Source organism: Lagenorhynchus albirostris, chromosome 18 (assembly GCF_949774975.1).
Source record: "Lagenorhynchus albirostris chromosome 18, mLagAlb1.1, whole genome shotgun sequence".
Classification (NCBI taxonomy): domain Eukaryota; kingdom Metazoa; phylum Chordata; class Mammalia; order Artiodactyla; family Delphinidae; genus Lagenorhynchus; species Lagenorhynchus albirostris.
Genome location: NC_083112.1, coordinates 27,178,437 through 27,204,081, shown reverse-complemented (window position 1 = coordinate 27,204,081; position 25,645 = coordinate 27,178,437).

The window sequence follows — 25,645 nt, the reverse complement described above, 5'->3', positions numbered from 1 at the left end:
TATCCTAGGAAAATGATGAGGCAAGCTAACTGTACTAGGTTATCAGAATACAAAAAATAAAATGTTTTATATAAATACATAAAACTGTAGCCAAAAAGCAGCAAAATGGTATTTTGTGAGTTCTTCCTTGCTTTTGCAAAGGAAGAATTCTTAACAATAGGGGAAAACATTCTATTCTCATATTTTAAAACAATAAACCAAATAGTAACCATGGAGTGAGAATTCTTTAAATAAAAACTGCATGTTATGGGGAGGAGTCAAGATGGTGGTGTGGGAAGATGTGGAGTTAGCATCTCCCCACAACTAGGGCACCTGCTGGCAGCTGGTGGGGGACTCTGACACCCAAGGAGACGGGAGGAACACCAGAGTGAACCAGTAGGATGTAGAGGGACTTTGGGGGTGGGAGAAGTGGAGGGAAGACAATGTTGGTGCCCCTGAGGCCAAGGAGATCAGGAGAGGCAGGTGGGAGGGACTCTCTGGGAAGAGGAAGAGTAGGAGAGGAGTAGAGGGCGATTGCCCTGCCCAATTGGGCCCAAGGAGCCTGCTGAGCTCCCAGGCCATTCTCCTGCCCTCCAAAGCCCTCTCCAGGCTGTGTGGGTCCTTGGGAGCATAGGAGGAGGCCGAGGAGAGAACAGGAGAGGAAGGTGGGAGGGGCCCTGAGAGAGGAGCAGGAGAGGAGTGGAAGGGTGATTGCCCTGCCCACTCGGCACAGGAAGCCTGCTGAGCTCTCAGGCTGATCCCCTGCCCTCCAAGCCCCCTCCAGGATGTGTGGCTCCTTGGGGGCATAGGAGGGAGGCTGGGGGGTAAGGAAAGGCAGGCAGAAGGGACCCTCCCAGACCCTAGACCAGAGGAGCAGGAGAGGAGAGGAGGGCATTTGTCCTGCCCACTCAAGCCCAGGAAAACTGCTGGGCTCCCAGGTAAGGAACTCTGTCTTCTGAGACAAGGGGTGGGGGACATGCCTGGGCCCCTTCTGTTCCTTGAGCCTAATTCCCACCCCCTGACAGATCCCAGGGCCTTTTCCAGCCCTTTGGGTGCTGAGCATTGGCCCCACTCACTGCCAAAACTTCACCCTTGCTTAGGCCCTGCTCTCCACAGCCAAGGCCTCCCCTGCAACTATTTTTTTTTCTTTTCCCTTCTCTTTTTTTCCTATTGTGGTACTGATATACCTTCTGGTTGTTGATTCATCTACATTTTTATTTTTACATTCTTTCTAACATATCTGTTAGTTTCCTAGTCTAATTTTATTTTTTACTTTACTATTGTTCTTTTTTTTTTTTTTTGCCACCCCACATGGGTTGTGGGATCTTGATTAGGGAGCCCAGGGTCGGACCAAAGCTCCTGCAGTGGGAGCTCTGAGTCCGAACCACTGGACTAAAAGAGAACCTAAGACCCAAGGGAATATTCATTGGAGTGAGGTCTCACAGAGTTTTTCATCTCAGCACCAAGATCTAGCTCTACCCAATAACCTAAAAATGCCAGTGTTGGAAGCCTCAGGCCAAATAACCAGTAAAACAGGAACACAATCTCACTCATAAAAATAAAATAAAATAAAATAAAATAAGATGGCAAAAATATATGTCACAGATGAAGGAGCAAGGTAAAAACCTACAAGACCAAATAAATGAAGAGGAAATAGGCAATCTACCTGAAAAAGAATTCAGAGTAATGATAATAAAGATGATCCAGAATCTCGGAAATAGAATGGAAGCACGGATTGAGAAAATACAAGAAATGTTTAACAAAAATCTAGAGGACCAATCAAACAAAGATGAACAACTCAATAACTGACATGAAAAGTACAATAGAAGGAATCAAAAACAGAATAACGGAGGCAGAAGAATGAATAAATGAGCTGGAAGACAAAATGGTGGAAATAACTGCCAAGGAGCAAAATAAAGAAAAAAGAATTGAAGACAATCTCAGAGACCTCTGGGACAACACTAAATGCACTAACATTTGAATTATAGGGGTCCCAGAAGAAGAGAAAAAAGTTCTGAAAATATTTGAAGAGATTATAGTGGAAAACTTCCTTAACATGGGGAAGGAAATAGTCACCCAAGTCCAAGAAGCACAGAGTCCCATACAGGATAAACCCTAAGAAAGACACACCAAGACACATATTAATCAAACTAACAAAAATTAAATTCAAAAAAAATATTCAAAGCAGCAAGGGAAAAACAAAAAATAACATACAAAGGAATCCCCATAAGGTTATCAGCTGATTTTTCAGTGGAAAATCTGCAGGCCAGAAGGGAGTGGCAGGATATACTTAAACTGATGAAAGAGAAAAATCTACAACTAAGATCACTCTACACAGCAAGGATCACATTCAGATTCGATGGAGAAATCAAAAGCTTTTCAACAAAGAAAAGCTAAGAGAATTCAGCACCACCAAACCAGCTTTACAACAAATGCTAAAGAAACTTCTCTAAGAAGGAAACAGTAGAAGAAAAAGACCCAAAAAAACAAACCCAAAACAATTAAGAAAATGGTAATAGGAACATACATATCAATAATAACCTTGAATGCAAATGGATTAAATGCCCCAACCAAAAGATACAGACTGGCTGAATGGGTAAAAAAACAAGACCCATATATATGCTGTCTATAAGAGACCCACTTCAAACCTAGGGAAACATATAGAACGTGAAGGAATGGAAAAAGATATTCCATGCAAATGGAAATCAAAAGAAAGCTGGAGTAGCAATACTCATATAAGATAAAATGGACTTTAAAATAAAGACTGTTACAAGAGATAAGGAGGACCACTACATAATGATCAAAGGATCAATCCAAGAAACAGATATAACAATTATAAATGTTTATTCACCCAACACAGGAGCACCTCAATATATAAGGCAAATACTAACAGCCATGAAATTAACAGTAACACAATAATAGTAGGGGACTTTAAGACACCACTTACACCAATGGACAAATCATCTAAACAGAAAATAGATAAGGAAACACAATCTTTAAATGACACGAAAGACTCAATAGATCTAATTGATATTTATAGAACATTCCACCCAAAAGTGGCAGAATACACTTTCTTCTCAAGAGCACATGAAACATTCGCCAGGAGAGATCACATCTTGGGTAAAAAATCAAGCCTCGAGAACTTTAAGAAAATTGGAATTGTATCAAGTACTACTTTTGACCACAACACTATGAGATTGGAAATCAATTACAGGAAAAAAAAACTTTAAAAAACACAAATACATGGAGGCTAAACAGTGCACTACTAAATAACTAAGAGATCACTGAAGAAATCAAAGAAATCAAAGATCACAAAGAAATCAAAGAACACAAAGAAATCAAAGAACAAATTAAAAAAAAACAGAAACAAATGACAAAGAAAACACAATGGCCCAAAACCTATGGGACACAGCAAAAGCAGTTCTAAGAGGGAAGTTTATAGCAATTCATGATCAAGTGGGATTTATCCCAGGGATGCAAGGATTCTTCAATATATGGAATTCAATCAATGTGATACACCACAATAACAAATTAAAGAATAAAAACCATATGATCATCTCAATAGATGCAGAAAAAGCTTTTGACAAAATTCAACACCCATTTATGATAAAAACTCTCCAGAAAATGGTCATAGAGGGAGCCTACCTCAACATAATAAAGGCCATATATGACAAACCCACAGCAAACATCATACTCAATTGTGCAAATCTGAAAGCATTTCCACTAGGATAAGGAATAAGAAAAGGATGTCCACTCTCACCACTCTTACTCAACATAGTTTTGGAAGTCCTAGCCACAACAATCAGAGAAGAAAAAGAAATAAAAGGAATACAAATTGGAAAAGAAGAAGTAAAATTGTCACTACTTGCCAATGACATGGTACTACACATAGAAAATCCTAAAGATGTCACCAGAGAACTACTAGAACTAATGAATGAATTTGGTAAGGTTGCAGGATACAAAATTAATGCACAGAAATCTCTGGCATTCCTATACACCAACAACAAAAAAATCAGAAAAAGAAATTAAGGAAACACTTCCACTTACCATTGAAACAAATAGAATAAAATACCTAGGAATAAACCTGCCTATGGAGGCAAAAGACTTGTACTCAGAAAACTATAAAACGCTGATGAAAGAGATCAAAGGTGACATAAACAGATAGAGAAATATACCACGCTCTTGGATTGGAAGAATCAACATTGTGAAAATGACTATACCACCCAAAGCAATCTACAGATTCAATGCAATCCCTATCAACTACCAATGGCATTCTTCACAGAATTAGAACAAAAAATCTTACAATTCGTATGGACACATAAAAGACTGCAAAGAGCCAAAGCAATCTTGAGAAAGAAAACTGGAGTTGGAAGAATCAGGCTCCCCAACTTCAAACTATACCACAAAGCTACAGTAATCAAAACAGTATGGTACTGGCACAAAAACAGAAATATAGATCAATGCTACAGGATAGAATGCCCAGAGGTAAACGCATGCACATATGGGCACCTAATTTATGACAAAGGAGGCAAGAACATACAACGGAGAAAAGACAGCCTCTTCAGTAGTGGTGCTGGGAAAACTGGACAGGTACATGTAAAAGAATGAAATTAGAACATACCTAACACCATACACAAAAATAAACACCAAATGAATTAAAGACTTAAATGTAAGACCAGATAGTATAAAACTTTTGGAGGAAAACATAGGAAGAACAGTCTTTGACATAAACCACAGCAAGATCTTTTTTGACCCACCTCCTAGAGTAACAGAAATAAAAACCAAAATAAACAAATGGGACTTAATTAAACTTAAAAGCTTTTGCACAGTAAAGAAAACCATAAACAAAACAAAAAGGCAACCCTCAGAATGGGAGAAAATATTTGCAAATGAAACAACAGACAAGAGATTAATCTCCAAAATATACAAACAGCTCATGGAGCTCAATATCAAAAAAACAACAATGCATTTAAAAAATGGGCAGAAGACCTAAATAGATATTTCACCAAGGGAGACATACAGATGGCCAAGAGGCACATGAAAATATGCTCAACATCACTAATTATCAGAGAAATGCAAATCAAAACTACAATGAGGTATCCCCTCACACCAGTTAGAGTGGCCATTATCCAAAAAGCTAGAAACAATAAATGCTGGAAAGGGTGTGGTGAAAAGGGAACCCTCCTACGCTGTTGGTGGGAATGTAAATTGGTAAAACCACTATGGAAAACAGCGTGGAAGTTCCTTAAAAAAACTAAAAATAGAACTACCACATGACCCAGAAATCTCACTACTGGGTATATACCCTGAGAATACCATAATTCAAAAAGAGTCATGTACCACAATGTTCATTGCAGCACTATTTACAACAGCTGGGACATGGAACCAACCTAAATGTCCATTGACAGATGAATGGATAAAGAAGATGTGGCACGTATATATAATGGAATATTACTCAGCCATAAAGAGAAACGAAATTGAGTTATTTGTGGTGAGGTGGATGGACCTTGAGTCTGTAATACAGAGTGAAGTAAGTCAGAAAGAGAAAAACAATATACAGTATGCTAACACATATATATGGAATCTAAAAAAAAAAAAAATGGTACTGCTGAACCTAGTTGCAGGGCAGGAATAAAGAGGTAGACATAGAGAATGGACTTGAGGACATGGGGTGGGAGGACGAAGCTGGGGCAAAGTGAGAGTAGCATCGACATATATACACTACCGAATGTAAAATAGTTGGCTGGTGGGAAGCAGCAGCATAGCACAGGAAGATCGGCTTGGTGCTTTGTGATGACCTAGAGTAATGGGTTAGGGAGATAGGAGGGAGGCTCAAGATGGAGGGTATATGGGGACATGTGTATGCCTATGGCTATTTCACTTTGTTGTGCAACAGAAACTAACACGGTATTGTGAAGCAATTATACTCCAATAAAGATGTATTAAAAAAGAAAAATGACATGTTCTGGATTGGGTATATGGTCTAAATCTGGGGGGGGGGGAAATGTAATTCAGCTTTGTGAATCTGGTAGGAGGATGTCATTGTAAAGCAGAATATAGTCTCCTGTTATGTTTTTGGATATCCAATCATCGTTGTTTCGTTTACAGCATGAAGGAAAACTGAATGAATCTGCAAGCACCACTACTTACCCTAGAACTTGAAGATGGAATTTAACGTAGGTAGAGGAATCGCACTAGGTCAAGAAGGTTAAATGCATTTAACTGTGAGTTTAAGGATCTAGTATTCTGTCAGTTTTACGAGGGTCATCTGCCAGAGCAATCAGACATCTTCCCTGAGTCTATAGAACACTTTCCCAAAGCGCAGGGATAAAGAATAATTGCCTTTACTAAGGAAATCTGCCTAATGGCTCAAAGGGAAGCTGTTTGGACTCCTTTAAAGAGGTCACAGAACTGGAACACCCATACAGGAGGTGACAAGAGGTTCAACTTCAGCCCCTTTCTACAGTCTTTACACCTTATATGCGTTTCTGGGTTTATATTTCAGACTCACACTCTTCTTGCTTAAATTAGAGCATTGACTTCCCCTTTTCCAGTGAAAATCTTCAAATCCCAGGGCCTTACACCCAAGAAAAATTGATAGAAAAAGACCTTAGCCAAAAGGTATTTAATTTTTCAACTCAGGCCTAAAGAAATTGAGGAGGTAGTCTATTGGGTTAGTGTTCTGTGGTTGTATAACAAATTACCACGAATAATGATTTCAAACCGCACATGTTTTTTTATATCATCATCTCTGTGGGTCTGGAGTGCCTAGGTGCTTGTGGTCTCAAGGCTAAAATCAATCAAGGTGTCAGCCAGGCTACATTCTCACTTGAAGCTACACGGGGGCAGGCTCTGCTTGCAGTTTCATTCAAGTTGTTGGTGGAATTCACTGTCTTGTAGCTATATTCCGAGGACACTGGCTTTCTGCTGTTCCTAGAAGTTGTCCGCCATTTGCTGCCACAAAGGATTCCCCAACGTGACCCCTTAGTTTATTAAGCCACAGAGAGGGTTTCTTGCTCCTGTTGGCTAAAAAAAAAAAAAAAGTCTTATATATTGTCTAACATCCCATCATCTTTAGCAAATACTATTAGTTAAAAGTCACAGATTTCCCCCACACTGATGGAGAGAGGCTTATCCAAAGGCATAAACCTAGAGATGAAAATCCTTAGGTGTTTGCATTGGGTTTGTCCTCCATAACTACTTAAATTCACAGAGCAAGTTAAAGGAAAAACTTGAATAGTAGAACAGTTCTCTTGCAAGCCACACCACTATCTCCTTCAATTACTGCCTGACCTCACTATCCCTGTTGTTCCTATTGTTCCATTAGTCATTACAATGGATTTTAATGGAAAATTCTCTCAGATGTTATCAAACACCAACCTCCCATCAAAACATATCTTAAAGGTTATGACTCTATGTTAAAATTCTCCAAATTGTTTTTTCTACCTCTATACAAAGGTAAATGTATGAGACAAAGTAGGGGTAGGAGGAAAATTAAAACAAACAAAAGAAATTATTTTTATTTTACAATATATATACAAAAATAGATTATATACTTGTATTGAATTTCTCAATCTGTTGCAATAACATCCTGTTTTAAGGGCTCTGAAAATTACTGAAATTAAATCAGGAGAGTTTTAGCCTTGTCTCCACGACATTTTCTCATATTGCTGTAGTATTGCAAATGAAATGCTACATTATAATATTGGAATTTGAAATCCTTTGCCATCTGGCCTAGAGTACTATGGCAAATCCTTTAAACACTTTGAACCTTATATTTTTTTTTTTTTTTTTTTTTTTTTTTTTTGCTGTACGCGGGCCTCTCACTGTTGTGGCCTCTCCCGTTGCGGAGCACAGGCTCCAGACGCGCAGGCTCAGCGGCCATGGCTCACGGGCCCAGCCGCTCCGCGGCATGTGGGATCTTCCCAGACCGGGGCACGAACCCGTGTCCCCTGCATCGGCAGGCGGACTCCCAACCACTGCGCCACCAGGGAAGCCCCTGAACCTTATATTTTTGTTAACTGAATGGGCAATAATATAAATTTTATAACGTTGCTTTAAGGACTAAATAAGTTCCACTATTGAAATGTTTGTTTGTTTTGATGGTATTTTTTCTTTGCATGCAAATGGAAATAGCTGAACTGCATTTGTATTATTTTCTTTCAGCTGCAATTTTCCAAAATTCTATAGGAATAAAGGTTGACACCTAGGATCTCCCTTGGGATTGATAGAGGTCTGCTGAAAGTCTTTGACCATGTCAAGTGGTCTAAGTCCGTGTTCTTACAGAACCCAGACAATGTTGAAATAGAGACTGGGGCTTTCAGAAGTGTATCTGATAGGCTTTTTTCATTCTGCAAGTAGAACTGACATGATTCTGAGACATTATTAATATATGTTCCTATTTTTAGATTTTTTTTCTGTACAGAGAATTATTTGGCTAGTTATCTCCAGAAGGATTACATATCACTTCTATGTTCATGATCTGCTGTGTCCAGAATACACTAAATTATTGTAGTATATAACAGAAATTCCTTAATTTTTATTTGTAATACTCAGACCATTTCTTGGGTTATATTATTCAGATTCAATGTAAAATGTGTGTCAAATATTTATATTCATGACATTTTTTTTTGCCCATTTTCAATTGCTTTGAGCCTCTGTAGACCATTTCAAATAGTACCAATCTCAAAACTTTTGACTGACTTATCTTCCTTCTAATTTAATCCTTTATAGCCCAATCATACCTTAAGTATTTAGAAAGGTTCATGAAAGTAAAATCTCAAGAGGTTATGGTTTAAAGTAATGAAAATCTTCTTTGAATATGATACCTCATCCCTATTAGATCCCCTAAAAACCATTGCTGTTTTCTGTCAACTGTGTTTTGCCTGAAAAGAAGAAAGTAATTACTATGAACAGGATTAGCTTAGTTTGGGAAATATTTTCATGGCTCCCTATAAGTATTTTAGTCGACTTTGAAACTAGCTAAAATAAATTAGCTTTATTTCCTTCCTGATTTTGTAGCTTTCTTGCTCCCAGAGCGTTATAACATAGTGACTGGTGCTGCTTGCAAGCATATTGGATTTCATTGGGTGCCAGATCATAACATTCTTTTTTAACCATGTTACTTTCATAGATCATTTGCCTTACTGTAAAATCATTAAGGATATTCATTAAGCATGCCACTCTTTTGTAGGGGATCAATATTTCTAAAATAAAAGGCAGAGTTGTTTGCATTTAATTTCAGTCATGTTTTCTTTTAGGCTTTCAGTATTTTGTTTTTAATATGCCAGGGTAGCTCCTCATGTAATGAGATGGCACCTTGTGTAATGAGCTACTGTTTATTGTTATTCCTGGCAACAGACCATAGAAGGGCAAGGCCTGTTAAATACATGTGCATATATGAGCTGCTCCTTCAACCAGAAGAGAGGGCCTATTTGAGCACGGAAGGATAATATTTTGCCCTCTGTTTAGTCTCCAGACAGATTATCCTGGCTCCAGCCTTTGTCTAGAGGCCTGGATCTGCTATGCTCGGTGATTCTTTACCCCTGGAAGTTCACTGATATTTTCCAATCCTCACAAACTTAGAAGCACAAAGCAGGAAACATTTGCTTTGTATTATGCTAAATAAAATTTTAAAAAGTAGGACCAGATTTAAGGTAGCTCAACCCAATCCACCATGAGCTCAACCCAATTCAGCATGAACTCAACTTGCACCAGGCTAGAGCAGCACAGGGTTTTAGTCAAGCAACACATGTTTAGTCAACTAACCAATTCTTTGTTTTCACTTGAGTTACTTTTTCCAAGCATTATAGTTTGTCTTTAAAGCTGGAGCATGAGTTTTTGTGTGTGTGTGTGTTTTGTTTTTTATTGAATACAACTTTAATTGATGAAACCTCAAAAATATTGAAAATAATCAAATTATTTTAAGTTACTTAGTAGATGACCATCTACTGATTACCTTAGATGAATGAGGAGCAATATCGGTAAATTAAAATGAGCAGGGCAGGGGGAACAAGAAGACCTATGAAGACATAACTCAAAATGAATTTAGGCAGAAAAGAAAATTGCATATACAAAATAGTAATCACTTGAATTGAGAAGGAAGAATATCCATGGGAAAACCACTATTTGTAGCATGAAAATTTTAAAATGTTATCCTGTATTTTGAATATTTGACAAAATGGTAAAGAATAAAATCTGATTACAGCTGTTTTTTGACCTGGTGAAAATAGAAACAAGAAAGAAAAGGGATTTTTGTTTTTTGTTCCAATAAATTTGACATTATGTAGGCTCAATGTATCTTAAATATACATGCCATTTAGTAAAAAAATCATATTATGACAGGTTATGGCATACTATGGGAGCATGACATGTGAGTATTCAGCATGGATCTATGTATCATTTAGCCCTCCTACCAGTATGTCTCTCTCAGTGAAGACTTGGAATAGATAGTTTCTAAGATCTATTACAGATATACAATTCTATGACCATAATATTATTCGTATCTGTAAATATATGTCCAAACACAAATAATCAAGTCAGATTCTCAATGTGATGCCATCAAGGCTGCTTTCTGCATACAAGAATTATTACATTGCTTAAAAAAAAAATCCCAGTGAAACCCTGAAATGAATACAACTTAATTTAGCTCATTCTACAAGTAAAACAAGCATATGCAACTGATACAACTTTCATACGTTTTCCCTCTAGACTTTCCCAACTAAGGAAAAAATAGCTTATTGGCTAATTTTGAACTATTGACTTTCGATCTACACACTATAATGTTGTTGATGACAGATGAGTCAATATAAAATTTAATATCTCTATACACGCTTATGAGAACTTCCTATTAGTTTCATTCAGCATCTTTCTGGGCTTAAAAAAATGTCAGATATATTGCATGGCATAGTATCCATCCTCTAGAAGTGTAACAAATGTATTTTTTTTAATTTATAACAATATATATTTAATTATAAATTATACACAAAGGTAAAACTAGGGTTATTAGAACATCCCACTTAATTAATGTTGAACAGTGTTACTGGTAGGCATTAAATAAGCAGTGGCTAATATATGCAGTGGCTAAGTATGTGGAATTTGGCAAATAAGATAGGCATCTCATTGCCAGTAACTGAAAATGAGCTATAAACATTTTATCCCCCTTTCTTTTTTTAAATATAACATATCATGATATAAAATTATTTATTTTCATAGTAATTACTGAATGATATATAAAATTTATCATCCTATTTTTTAAAAAAATTTTTAAATTTTGAAAGATGTTCATATGGTTAGTTTTCATATTGAAAAATGTATAAAGAATTTAATGTATCTGTAAGAATATATTTCTTAGAAAGTAACAAGGGATTTTATTGATTAAATAAGCAAAATGTAGGTAGATAATATCAATGTTAACAGTTGGGGAAACTGGAAGAGAGTTCTGTATTATTTTTGCAGCTTTTCTATAAATCTAAAGTTAATTCCAAAATGAAAACACTTATTTTTATATAAGTAAGTAAATAAATAAATACATAAAATGAAGGTAGACAAGGGAAATTTACCAACACTAGATATTAAAAAGAAATCAACAGCATTGTAATAGCCCTGCATAATAGCAGTCAACAAAGAGAAGTTCTTTATTTTAACAAATTAAATTATCATGACGTTAAAAACTGTTGCATGCAAAACATCTTCCTCAAATTCCCTAAAATAACTGTCGTTAATAACTGTCGTTAATGTTCTCTTGATAAATTTACTGTAAATGTAATACAGAGTTGTGGCAGATATTTTGGAACATGCAGAAATAAAACCAGAAGTCACCATAATCCTGCCATTCAAAGATAATACACGTTTTCTTGTTTAAGTCTTTTTGATATGCCTATATGTACATAGAAAGAAAATGGAAAAGTACACTATGTATTGTTTTGTGCCCTACTTTTGTGTGTTTATTTTCTAATTATAGAAATTAAGCATAAATGCATTTCATAATAGTTTTGTGTACTTTTCATTCCTTTTTGTACAGATTTAGATAATATATACAACATACAGTGCATTTTAACAAAAATTTGATCACATAATTGTGTTTTTCAGGCTTGTAATTTTTCATTATTACGACGTGGTTTATATTAATGTCTCTCTAACCCATGAACTCTAAATTCTATAAGGCACATACCAAGTCTCTTTTATTATCTTTGTAAACCAATGTCTCAGCATCAATCCTGGCATGGCTGTAAAATTAATACCTCTCCATAAGTCTAGATGTTAATTTCAATTCTTTCCCAGATATGTCACTAGATTTTGTATCACTGTGCTTTTTTGTTTGTTTGATTTGTGTTTGATGATAAAAATTAACTTTTTCTAATTCTTTTAAAATATAGTTTAGTGTTATAATTTAAAAGAGACTGCACCATGAGCTACATAGGTCATATCTTAACCTGATCTGTGTGCTCAGTGTTCTGTTACAAGTAGAATTACCAAGAGAATAAATTTGAGTAGTTGTGAAAACTAAGGCAAAATATTGCTTTTTTATTTAATGTCCTAAAAGAGTATTCAAGAGATACTACACTTGAAAATGAAACCATAGTTACCTCTACACCAATATTCTTCACATTGGCCTCCTATTGTCAAGTTTCCTGTAGGAAGACGTTTGAGGCTGATCAGATCCTCCCACTGTGAATTTTAATTTTTCCTTCGTAATACTCATCACACTTGTAGTTACTTCGTAATCATTTGTGTTTCCCACTAGATTGTAATTAGAAGACAACAGAGATAACGTTAAGTTTTCTCACCCCTGTAAGCACTGCACCTACTATCTGCTTGTCACATAGTTATTTGTTAAGTTGAATTGAGCAGAACAGGTTTATCCTTGGGTAGTATGCTTGATCTTCTAGATCAGTACTTCATAGCCAAGAGAAAGTAATCATATAAATTTGCAAAATCAGTAGATGTAGAGAGATGAGCTTATGGAATTATCAATACGTATCTTATAAATCTTCATATGAACCTACCATGACAGTGCCTAGAAGCACACAATTGAGGCTTAATAAGTATTTATTGAAGGATATATGATTCACTGAATGGTGATTAAATAAATACAAATAAATAAATACTTGCTGTGTAGGTGAATGAGACAAGATGTCAATTATGAGACATTGTCCTTGTATTGAGTCCTTTTTGTCACTTGTTGGTTATAACCCAGATCAGATTACTTGAACAGATTTCCTCACATGGAAAATATAAATAATATTTGTGTCACTGGATAGTTCTGGACCTTTAATAAGATATACCTGTGAAAACACCTAGTAATATGCTTGGTACATAATGAACATGAGGTACATATTCTGAAGATTCTGGCCACCATAACAAATTCCACTCATGGTGTGGATTAAAAAATTCAAGATATGTTTCCTGGGTTTTTTGTTTTCTTTTGTCTTGTAGAGGAAGCAAGTTGGACATTTTTTTTTTTTTAGAGTATGTAATACCTAATATGAATGATCCCAATGAACTTTATAAAATAATATTATTCTTATTAAAATATTTAGGACATGCTTTAATTACATCTTGTGAGGTTATTTTTATCTTACAAAAGCTTCTTTAAAAGTTTGCCTTGCAAAGATTTTTAATTTCATAAGATTATAGTAGAATGTGTTATTTCTAAGTAAAGATATTTCTTGATGCCTCTTTACTAGTAATTAAATTTCCTGCTTCAATCATCAATAATTCCTGAAGCCTACTCATTGATTTACTCTATAGCAGTATGACTAATTAAAATATTAAAGTTCAAGGTAGGAGGCAATATGCAGAGGTAATATTTGAATTTAATGGATTGTTTTATAATAAAAGTATATATTGCTTTAATGTCTTCTAAAGATTTTTATGCTGTTATAAAAATATGAATTATTGATATTTTACTATTAAACGGGATATATTTTTAAGAACGTGAAATTATCTGCCTTCTTTTACTATCAGACTTCTTTGAAGAGGTATGTGCTCACTTCTCCATCATTCACTGCTGTGTTACTGCATATTCTGATTCTTTTCCTAAACTTCCAATTGCTTCCTTTATCTTCTTCTTTTGGAATTCAAATTCTGTCATCACAAACATCAAGATCCTTGTTCTCTCCAGACATCAATGTCCTCCGGCAAGAAAGGGATTTTAAGGGCTTCCCTGGTGATGCAGTGGGTGAAAGTCCACCTGCCGATGCAGGGGACACGGGTTCGTGCCCCAGTCCGGGAGGATCCCACATGCCACAGGAGCGGCTGGACCCGTGAGCCATGGCCGCTGAGCCTGCGCGTCCGGAGCCTGTGCTCCGCAATGGGAGAGGCCTCAACAGTGAGAGGCCCGCGTACAGCAAAAAAAAAAAAAAAAAAAAAAAAGAAAGGGGTTTTAAGATACTTACCAGAGCCACAAGTTTATGATTCCATTTCTTTTAAAGACCTTTTGTCTTATATCACCTTCTACACATATGTATTTACCAAGATTTATTCCTTGACTTTTCTCTCCTCTCCACTACACAAAAAGGAAATCTTATCAATCTCTGCTTCAAAATTCACCTCTAAAGAAACTCCTAAATCAGTACCTCCAGGCATAATGTTTGGCCATATTCTGTCTTCATTGAAACACTTCAACTTGCTGTGTCTCTGAAACTCTTCAGGAAACATAGTAGAAGAAACCCCATGAGAGTTCTCTCAGGGTTCTGAACATGTCTAGAATTTTGCCTGGCCCTTTGTAAGGGAATATAATGCAAATAAAATACAGAAGGCCCCTGTTCTTATAGAACATATGGTCTGGTTCTCACTCTCAGATCCAATTGGAAGAAGCTCCCTCTATCTTCTGTTCTCAAATTTCCTATAGGCATCTCTCGTCTGAGACACACCCATCCCTGTATTCCTTGCAGGGCATTTTACATACTAGGCAAGCACGTAGCTTTTAGTAAATGAAATACATATCTAATTTTAGATATTATGTGAGATAGAAAAAGTTTAACCTGTCTGATCATGTAACAGCATAAAGGAAATTAGAAAAAGGGAAGGTCATATGTGTAGACTTAGATGATCATGATAGGACAGTAAGGAGTGAGGAAGGAGAAAGATGGACTACTGTGGGCAAGGAGTAACTTGTGTGTGGTTTCGGAGGAAGGTAGAGAAGAGAGCCAGATCTAGGAGTCTCCATTACTCCCAGCACACTTTCAAAAAATAAAGATTCGAATCGGATTTGTTAGGATTTGACATCGGTAACAGTTCCCAAGAGCAGAGAATAGTCCTAGGATACAAAAAGACAACAAAAAGCAAGTAACACTGAGAGAGATGTGTCAGGAGTAAGTCCTCAGGCACATGGCTGATACATACTGAAGGATTTTAGCTCTTATGAAAGAGATTTTTTTTAACATCTTTATTAGAGTACAATTGCTTTATAATGGCGTGTTAGTTTCTGCTTTATAACATACTGAATCAGCTATACATATACATATATCCCCATATCTCCTCTCTCTTGCGTCTCCCTCCCATCCTCCCTATCCCACCCCCTAGGTGGTCACAAAGCACTGAGCTGATCTCCCTGTGCTATGTGGCTGCTTCCCACAAGCTATCTATTTTACATTTGGTAGTATATATATATTAATGCTACTCTCTCACTTCGTCCCAGCTTACCCTTCCCCCTCCCCATGACCTCAAGTCCATTCTCTACATCTGCATCTTTATTCCTATCCTGCCCCTAGGTTCTTCAGAAGCAATTTCTTTTTTATAGATTCCATATATATGTGTTAGCATACGGCATTTGTTTTTTTTTCTTTCTGACTTACTTCACTCGTATGACAGACTCTAGGTCCATCCACCTCACTACAAATAATTCAATTTTGTTTCCTTTTATGGCTGAGTAATATTCCATTTAATATATGTGCCACATCTTCTTTATCCATTCATCTGTCAATGGACACTTAGGGTGCTTCCGTGTCCTGGCTATTGTAAATAGAGCTGCATGAGCATTGTGGTACATGACTCATTTCGAATTATGGTTTTCTCAGGGTATATGCCCAGTAGTGGGATTGCTGGGTAATATGGTATTTCTATTTTTAGTTTTTTAAGGACCCCCCATACTGTTCTCCATAGTGATTGTATCAATTTACATTCCCACTAACAGTGTAAGAGGGTTCCCTTTTCTCCACACCAAAACCAGACAGAGATGTCACAAAGAAAGAAAACTGCAGGCCAATAACACTGATGAACATAGATGCAAAAATCCTCAACAAAATACTAGCAAACAGAATCCAACAGCACATTAAAAGCATCATACACCATGATTAAGTGGCGTTTATCCCAGAAATGCAAGGATTCTTCAATATATGCAAATCAATCAATGTGATAAACCATATTAACAAATTGAAGAATAATAACCATTTGATCACCTCAATAGATGCAGAAAAAAGCTTTAGACAAAATTCAACACCGATTTATGATAAAAACCCTCCAGAAAGTAGGCATAGAAGGAGCCTACTTCAACATAACAGAGACCATATATGACAAACCCACAGCCAGAATCGTTCTCAATGGTGAAATAATGAAAACATTTCCTCTAAGATCAGGAAGAAGACAATTTTGCCCATTCTCACCACTAGTATTCAATTTAGTTTTTGAAGTTTTAGCCACAGCAATCAGAGAAGAAAAAGGAATAAAAGGAATCCATCTCGGAAAAGAAGAAGTAAAGCTCTCACTCTTTGCAGATGACATGATACTATACATAAAGAACCCTAAAGATGCTACCAGAAAACTACTAGAGCTAATCAATGAATTTGGTACAGTAGCAGGATACAAAATTAATGCACAGAAATCTTTTGTATTCCTATACACTAATGATGAAAAATCTGAAAGAGAAATTAGGAAACACTCTCATCTACCATTGCAACAAAAAGAATAAAATACCTGGAAATAAACCTACCTAAGGAGACAAAAGACCTGTATGCAGAAAACTATAAGACACTGATGAAAGAGATTAAAAATGATACCAACAGATGGAGAGATATACCATGTTCTTGGATTGGAGGAGTCAACATTGTGATATTACTTATGGGCCCCAGTGATATTACGTATTCCTCTGTAACTTTCCTTCAGTGGAATGACTTAATGGGGATTTACCTTACTTACTGTCATAAGATAATTTGATTTTGTTGCCTACAATGAAATTTATACCCTTTGAACAGTACCTTGAGATAAGAAAGCACAGATCATTATGTAAAATGTGGCAAGCAGTGAAGACCCTGCAAAATGTATAGTGATCTTCTAATTTGGTGAAGAAATTTTATAATTAATTTAATAACATACACTACAATATGTAAAGCAATTTTGCACAGCTATGTATAAAATTTTAATTTATTTTGGATAAATTTAAAGGTCTATACCTTTAGGTAGTAGAAAGAAACAAAATGTAAAAACACTTTAGTTTTAATTAACTTGTGAACACAGAAAAAAGAAAAGGGCTAATTTTTCTAATAAATGTAAGCCTCTATTCATCAAAGAAAAAATATTCATTCTACCACAATCTGGGAGTTATATGAAGAAAAGCATTTTATAAATATAAATTATGCTTATTTAAAAAATATTATGCAATTATATAAAACGTAAGTCGTGCTCTTATGTCTACTTCTGGTTCCAGGAAAACAGTCAATATATTATCTTACACATATTTCCAATCTCTTTAGTGCTTTTAAACTTCCAAGACAAAAGATTACTTAAAAGTGAAGACATATAAGAAGTGTGTATTTTTAAAATTACAAATGAAGATAACTGTCTTTTTCCTCAATACTCTAAATAAAAATGAAGTTAGACAAAAAAACAAAAATCCCCGTTTGCCGTTGGATATTTAATTAGATTGAGCAGCAGGACCTCTTAGCCTGATAAGACTCACAGTCATTTCCAGCTCTGAGTAGAAGAATTGTTTAAGGTTTATTAATTGCATAAACTACTCTTGTTGCTCTTTTTTTATCCTCTTTTAGCTTTACTCTCATATTGTCCAAAACATGCAAAGGTTTAGCTACATGTATCAGAATATAACTAAGTTTTCACAGTTAGCAGCCAAGTGGTTTATTCTGTTTCGGTTATCACAGAAGTCCAAGGAAAGTGAAAGTATTCAATTATGAATATGCATTAATAGGAAAAAACGATTATGATGAAATATGCATAATACTGGCTTTGGAGTCTGAAAGAGCAGGTTTGGAGGCCAAGATATGCATATATTAACAGTGTGGCCTCTGATGAGCTCCTTAATTTCTTTAAACCTCAGTTTCCTTATATGAAAAATAATCACACCTTAGGGCTGTTCTGAGGATTAAAAGATATAACATATGTAAATCACTTCCCACAATGTCTGGCTTAGAGTAGGCACTCAAAATTGTTAGATCTCTCTTCCACTGATGAATTAAGATAGTTGAGGTTTACATACTAATAGGTAACAATGGGTCTCATTTTGGTTTTTAAAATTGGTGTTTCAAAAGATGAGTAACTGATGGGAAAACCTAACCAACTCTAAAAATGCTGCCTGATAACGACATCTACACATCATAGATGTTTACCTACAATTCCTCTGTTATCCATGTGCTTTGCTTTCTCTCTTGTAGCTAGATTGACTCTCAGAGTTAACTATCTAAAGACAAACCCTCCTCTTGGGCACCACACCTCAAGCACTCTTACCTAATAAAAGTCATTCTTTAAGTCTCCATTCTCTCTCTTAGATCATCAGTTTTTCTCCTACGTGCTCGATCATTCTTAAGTTTAAAAAGACTTCTCTTGGGCTTCCCTGGTGCCGCAGTGGTTGAGAGTCCACCTGCCGATGCAGGGGACACGGGTTCGTGCCCCGGTCCGGGAAGATCCCACATGCCGCGGAGTGGCCAGGCCCGTGGGCCATGGCCACTGAGCCTGCGCATCCGGGGCCTGTGCTCCGCAATGGGAGAGGCCACAACAGTGAGAGGCCCGCATACCTCAAAAAAAAAAAAAAAAAAAAAGAAAGAAAAAAGACTTCTCTTGACCACAGTGGTGTACCTAGGGCTTCAGTAGAAGCAGTCTGCTCAGAGTGCAGGCAATATTAGATGATTATATGATGTTATATATAATATGTGTGTATGTGTGGTTAAAATTGTCATATGCATTACTTATCCTTTCACAAACCTTACATTTATGTGAAAGTTAATTTCTAAAACCCATGTATAGTCTTCAACCAACACATGAGAACTGGGGTATTCATCTTGAGGATTAATTAATAAGTGTTTGGAATTATTTGAGCTTGCTTCAGATGGAATTCATGTATTTCACCAAGGTACATGACAGTACAAAAAAAGGAAAAACATAACAGATAAATATATTTAAATTACTCCAGTGAATTATCTAAGAAAAGGAAAACAAATAGATGAAGGAAAGCTTCAGTAAAGCTTAGAAAATGATTTGTACATAGAATGATAGGATTGAAGTAACTCAAGTTCTATTTTCCATGTTTACAATCATTGTGTTCTCATTGCCCGCTTTGAATCTCCTATTTAAACACAGGAATATGTCACAGCCCTGAGGTTCTCCAGTCTTAAATTAAGAGCAGCCACCAAAATAAACAGGTATATATTTACTTAAGAAAGCAATTAAATAGAAAAATTATCTTATATATTAGATAAAAATGTATGGTCAAGCAAGAGGTCATTGTTTCTTTACAATTGTATGGATGATATTTTGTTCTCTTTTTAGCTAAGCAAAGTGTTTCAAACTTTACAAAGAAAGAACATCTTATCTTGTTAGGAGTGGATGAGTATGAATCTTCTGAAATTGTTTTACAAGATCTGCATGCAGAAAATACCTCTTGGGAATGTACTGAGGATATCAAACTACACACTTAAGCTCCTTCAGCTCTAGAAGAGTTCATTTACTCTTAGGCTTTTTAATTGATGAATTTTTGCAAGATTGTCAGACTATCCCAACAATTTCAACAGAAAATCTATTTTTATTTATAAGAGTCTTAAGAATGAGTTTAGTATCTTATCCATGAGATGACTATTTCATTCTTATCCATGTTTATTATCTGGCTTTTGAACATTTTGTCATTCTAAAACATTTTGCTAGCATGATCTCATTTATCATTTATTGCTTCTCTTATCTTTTTTGCTACTAGCAGGACACTCTCTGAATTGTGTATCTTTTCAAAGTAACACATGCTACATGAGGCAAAGTGCCAAATATCACTCCCCAGGTTACCCTCTGTCTCTTGAAATATTGATTTTCTTTTCTGAGGTTGATCCAAGAGTCTCATAATGTTGGTGGCTGTCTACTGATCTCCCCAATGAGGAGGAGGACCTCCATGGTTCCAGTCTTGTCAAGTAGTCATAGCTTTAAAAATTGGTGCATGCTGTCAGTAAAGAGAGATTAAATTGTAACCTCGCTGTTTCACACTTCACAGCTAATAACATGGCCATCTATTAAAAGTGCTCTTTCTTTGGAGGTGAATACTGCTGTTTCTGCTAAAATATCACCTGTGTGTCATTCAAAAATCTTGTGATATAGAAAATTGCAGAAAATAATGATAGAATGTACAGGCAAAAAAATCTATGCAACTTTGTAACTAGAACACTAACAGCTTTAAACAATACGGAAGCAAGTTAGAGATACTACCACAGTTAAAAACACATTAAATTACTAATGACCTCCCCTTTAAAGCAATAATGATAGCTTGATGGGAAGTATGGAAGGAAAGGATTGTAATAACTGAGTTATTTAGACAAGGACGATGTACACAAATGTAGCGGACAACCCCAACAAACACATCTAGAATAGAGTATCTAGAATTAAAAAAAAAAAAGAATAGCGATGAATGGCATCGTCTGTAGCAGGTATGTCTCCACTATTTAGGACACTAAGCACTAGTAGTCTAATATGGGTATGGCTGTCCTCTTGGCAGGGCAAAATATGAATGCATTCGGCAAAATCACAAGGAAACAACAGGGTTTCATTCTTTAAGGGTTGAAACTGACAGTTTTCTCTGGTGAACCAGAGAAAGGTATGTAACTCTACCTTCTTATCCACGAATGTCCCTCAAAAGAGTTGTATTTTCAGGCATTATCACTATTATGGGTAAGGAGACCATTATATGTATAAATATCAATTCTCAAAAACAGAAAAGGAAACAAATTTGTGAGAATTGAAATTTTAGATTTTTTATATTTCTGTGTTCACTTATTTAAACATTTTATATTCTCTTACATCAAGCTTATTATTTTCGATTTAAAGATGGCTGTACATCTGGGTTATTTCCACATTTTAGCAAAAGAGAAAATGATCAGAATTATTAACAATAATTTTATACAAAATTAAATATGTATGATGTTTGAAATTATGGATCATTATAATGCTGATGTTTTCATTTACTTTTTTTCTTTTTGTCTTTTGATATTTGCAGTGTTCTCTTATAATGGAAAACAAAGATTTGGAAGGTCAGATTTGAATAATTGATAGTCTTAATTGAGAAATTTTGTGGGCCAGTAACATGGTAATGAGCTGATCTGATTTGATTCTAAAGGTGACAACTACTTTACACAGTGTATATTATTGATAGTTATATTTTACAAATGAGAAACCTGAGGCTAAGGAACATTACGTAAATTCCTATGTTACAACTAGTCTAGTAAGTGGTAGCTCTGTGATTGGAATGCAAGCAGTTTTATTCAAACCTCATGCTTTTAGCAACATAACATATTAAAACATGGAACTAAATACTGATTCTGAGTATTAATAAAATACAGAAATATAGGAAGAGGTAAATGATCTAGAAAATGTCCACAAAGAGAAGATGACTACAGAAAATGGCTTGAAAGGAAGCAGAAAGTGCAATACCCTAGGCAGAGAATAAACTTAGAGACAAAATGTTGCATGGAGAACACAGGGAAAGAAAATATGTTATCTTTCCTCTGGAACAAATAGCAAGACCTTTGGTACCCTATGACCTTGGGATTCAGAATCGGCCTGACGCATGCACAGTCAGCATGCTTGGAATGTGAATAGGGTAGGATGAAAGAGGATCAAAAGAATTTTGATCAAAAATCAAAATTTTAACAATGTTAACAATCATATCTTAAGAGCTATGACCTACCTAAACTCAAAAAATTCAAATTAGAAGCTGATTTCATATTTCACAGTCACTAGTTAAGGTTTATATATAATCTGAAAAGAAAGTCAGATGTAGATACCACAGGACCTGGAATATTCTTATCAGATACGTATGTCAATTACTAAATCAATACTGTCTTATATTGTTTAATGATATTTTTAACAAATAAGCCCTATATTTTAAATATTCCTAGAAGAGTTAGGTAAAAGGTAAATATTTCAATATGGTGATATTTCATGGATATGTTTAGCTAGAGAAATTCGCATAAAGATGTCCTTGTTAAATGTACTTAATAGTCAACATTTTTTACTTCTCCACTTCAACTATTAGCTTAATCTCACTAAAGAAATTTCTTCATGAAAAGGTATTAAGATAAACTGCAAGAGATAATAGTATATTTAGATTGATGACATAGTGAACAGCATAGAATATACATATCACCTTTTATAAGTTATACTACTAATTTAATAACATCAAATCCATAAAAAATTAACTTCTGTTTTTGAATTCAATGATTTTAAAATGGATCTCAATTTCGGAAATATTAAAAGAAGGAAAGATGAAAATGAGAATCTTTGAAAGAGGAAATATATTAATTGTTAAAATGTTATTACTTCAAACAAGTCTACTTCAGTAATTTTATTAATATGAAAATTTCTATAAATCGGCAAAAGTTAATCAGCATATATTTAAATCACCATAATTCCATCATAAAGGAGGGGCATTTTGTTGAGTAGTCTTCTTTACACATGTTGTATACATAGAAGATAGTAACCATAGTTAGATAGCTAACCAGCTAGATGACAGCTAGCTAGCTAGCAAGATAAACTATTGATAGTGATCTCTTATCTGTTTCCTCAAAGTCTTCCTTCTATAAGTCTCTTCTGTGTCATAGAAGGCTGGAAGCCTTAAAGTTGTATTTCTCAGATTCCCTTGCTATCTAGGTTCTAATTAATATTGGCCAACAGAAGACTCTGGCATATAAGAAGACAGGAAGAGAAAAGCCATTTTGCTTCTTGCTCTAGTGGTGGTAGAGGCAGCAGCAGATGTCAGTGACTGAAAGAGACTGTGACCTCCAGCAGAGTTGGTTTTCCCAGCAGGAGCAGTGGGGGATAGACCTGAAGTGGCAGCAATTGTGCTTCCAGCAACTGGACCTGAGTACGGACTCCATGTACAGTGGCAAATTTTTGCTGTCTGAGTAACAACATTTTAGGTTTGTTGCTCTTCTATCCTTTCCAAGAATTTTGTAATTATTTCTTTTTGTATAAATTTCTCTCTGCTTGAAAGAAAAAGAAAGAAAGAAACAAAGAAAGGAAGGAAGGAAGGAAGAAAGGAAGGAAGGAGGGAGGGAAGGAGAGAGGGAGTAAAAAAGAAAAAAAATATTAACATATCATTATTGGAAGCCTTCTCCCCTTCTTCTCTTTCTTCTGTTTTTCTCTGTAGACTCCTGGGAATTTATGGTATTATCCAGAATTTGGTTGATGAGAAACAGATAATGCCAAGCTAAGTTAAAATGTTTTATGTTTTAAAACACTGAATGCAAGCATATAAGAAAGAAAAATTAAAGGACCACTCAGGCACAGCATGATCAAAATGGAAGAGAAAAAAGAGAGGTAAGAAAGTCGTAAGAAAAAAGGGCAAGACAGGAATTTGGGGGAGAAAATGTGGAAGAAATATTGGGCACAACTCTGTTGATTTTTTATGTTTTTTGGCTTGAATTCTACTTTGATATCGGTTCACAAAACTACTTTCTTATTGCCTCAATTTGCCTATTAAAAAAATCTCTTTTAAAAATATTTAGTACTTATCACTGTAATGTTTCTTTTCTTTTCACTGGTGTATAACATATAGTTAGTTGGCCTTTGACTTTGAGTCAAACTGAAATCTTGTTTTCTTCTAATAGGTAAGTTTGTTGACTCCATTAGTTGATAACACTGACATTTATTCGTTAATTTGTCAGTCTGTTATAATCATTATGCATATCATTTTATATTTGCTGAATTTGTTTAGTTTATTTTGCTTTAAAAAGATGTTTTGGTATTTTAAAAAGTTGGCATTTTTGTTCAAGTGGTTACCTTTGTGCTTTCATCATTTTTTTATCCACCTTTTAACACCTTCATAACTTTCTTTTCCTAACTAATTTGGCAGTTTTTAAGCAAATCCTTTAACACTCACCTACTGCTTAATCAATGGGTTAATTATTCGTTTCTCCTTTCTTCTTCCTATATTTTTATTTCATTTCTTGATTTTCTTTTTATTATTATTGTTTTTTTTTTTTTTTTGCGGTACGCGGACCTCTCACTGTTGTGTCCTCTCCCGCTGCGGAGCACAGGCTCCGGACGCGCAGGCTCAGCGCCCATGGCTCACAGGCCCAGCCGCTCTGCAGCATGTGGGATCTTCCCAGACCAGGGCACGAACCCGTGTCCCCTGCATCGGCAGGTGGACTCTCAACCACTGAGCCACCAGGGAAGCTCTCATCTCTTGATTTTTAGTCTATATTTCTTTGGTTTTCTACAATAGCAGAATATTCATCTTTAATGTATCACAGCCTAAATTTACATAATAATAGGATACTTCAAACAATATAAGAACCTTTTAGTGGTAAAACGTTTTTATACCCTACCCTCACCCCCACCAATTTGCTCTACCCAAAAATATATTTCTGCTATTTTATCTTAAATGGGTAATTATATTTTAAAGTAATTAAAGATAATCAAGAGTTGTTTTATATTTAACCAAATATTTTTCTTCTTTGATATTCATTATTTTTCAAACTTCATTACTTTCTCAAAAATGAGAAACATTTTTCAATTTACAGCATATATGGCATCTTTTTGTGTCATTGGGAATCTTCCTGGCTCTCCAGGCCCACCCCCCAGTTTTCTGCCCTCAGCAGCTCTACCTTGTTTTCCAGACCCCAGTCTTCCTAGAGCAGCTGCAGTGCACTCAATGAAGGGCTGAAGAGCCTTGGAGAGATTTCTTCCAAGTGCCTCCAGTTTGCGCTTGGTGAAAATCAAGTGCGCCCTATAAAAACTTTTCTAAGTTCTGTTTCCTGGTCTCCAGCTAAAATATGGTGGCAAGTATACAGGAGTTTGCTTGTAAACATGCTCAGAAATAGACTAAAAAAACTGCTAGAAAAGAGACTGTTTATGTAGCAACTGGTAAAATTAAGTAAACAGACTGGTTGATGTGAAAAAAAAAACAGTCCACTCTCACTAAACACAACGCATTCTTTGATAATGAGTCTCAACTCCAGTAATTTACAGAGAGGTAGTAATTGAGTATATGGGAAAAAAATCTAGAAGAGTTGATATATGTATATGTATAACTGATTCACTTTGCTGTACACCTGAAACTAACACAACATTGTAAATCAACTATACTCCAATAAAATTTTTTTGAAAAAAGGGAAACAGGAATGAATTTTAATAATGACAAAGAAGAGAGCGGTATCAATTGAGGGTAGGTTGAGAAAAATGCATTTTCAGAAAAAAGATGCAAAAGCAAAGAATGAGGCCTTTGGGGGAGCAAGGTTAG